Genomic DNA, 1,342 nt, shown 5'->3' on the forward strand with positions numbered 1-1,342 from the left:
TTGATAAGAGCCCAAAACTATAGTTTTAACCCCTTAACAATCGCACTTTTAGACCAATTATGTGAATAATAAGTAAGAGTTAATATTGATTACGTGTTTTTATGCATTTCAGGCTTCAAAGTCCATTATGTACAAAAATGTGCCACTTTAGCGAGATAAAGGAGCAAAGGTCGGTTGCTAAGGAGTTCTGTGAATAAAGGCCAAGATTCAAGGAGACAAAGCATTTGTAAAGCCCGGTCAAAAGCTGAAAAGTCAACACGGGCAGAAACAGTGCACAAGTCAGCAAAATTTCCGAAGACCATATCTTTGGACTCAGACCTCGGAATTAGTCCTACCTTATGTCAAAACGACCAGCTCGGAAAGAGCTTTCCAATGGTTTAAGCCTTGACCCAATCAGAGGAGCAGAAGTGGACGAAAAGTCTATTTAAGCCAAATCTAGCTGAGGAGCCCTTTTTGGACTGAAAGAATTGGGTTTTGGGCCCGATTTTCCGGCCCAAAACATGGCTCCAAGCCCATGCACGATTTTTGGATCAGAAAGTATAAAAACAAAAGCTTGACTCTTTGTAAAGGATGGATAGTTAGGTTAGAAAATAAAAGTAGCTTAGAATAGAAAGTAGCCATTAGAATAGCTTCTAGATCTAGATTTAATTGTTTTTAATTAAGTTGAGTTTCAAATCCAATTCTTGTTTTAGATTAAAATTTTAAATCATTGATCTTCATTGATTAGATAAATAAATTAGTAGATTCTTATTCAATTCGTTTTTCTGTCATTACATTTATAGATCTAGTTTAAATTCTTGTTGATATCATTTCTTAATTATTAATTAGATTTTAATTATTGTTTAATTTAGATTAGCAAATTTCAATTCTTTATAGTATGTTTAGTTTTAATTTAATCGGAAATGATTGCGTAATGACTCTCGGCTAAACCTCCATTAGAGTGGGGTTGAGAAGTCTTGATGAAAGCTTGATTTGTGTTAGCGTAGGATAGTTGTAATTTCTATTCCACTCTAGAAACGATTAGTTCACCATGAGAATGGGTTTAATCGTTCACATGCTAGTTATGAATTGGTAGGAATGTCATGTGTAATTAGGGATTAGGAAGAACCAATTGTTCTGTGTAGCAGTTCAATTCGGGTTACGACGATTCGTCGTTAGTAAGTTAAGTTGAGTTAAGGTGGAATCAATCCCCCCCCCCCTAATTCCTTATCATAGAATCGACGTAGTATTTTCATAAATGTTTATTTAGTTGACTAGTTGCATCTTGTGGGTAGTTGCATCGTAGTCTAGCTTATAATTCGTAAATCTCTCATTAGACTTTAGTTAAGATTATTTATACATA

The sequence above is a fragment of the Coptis chinensis genome, chromosome 2 (genome assembly GCF_015680905.1).
Source record: "Coptis chinensis isolate HL-2020 chromosome 2, ASM1568090v1, whole genome shotgun sequence".
Classification (NCBI taxonomy): domain Eukaryota; kingdom Viridiplantae; phylum Streptophyta; class Magnoliopsida; order Ranunculales; family Ranunculaceae; genus Coptis; species Coptis chinensis.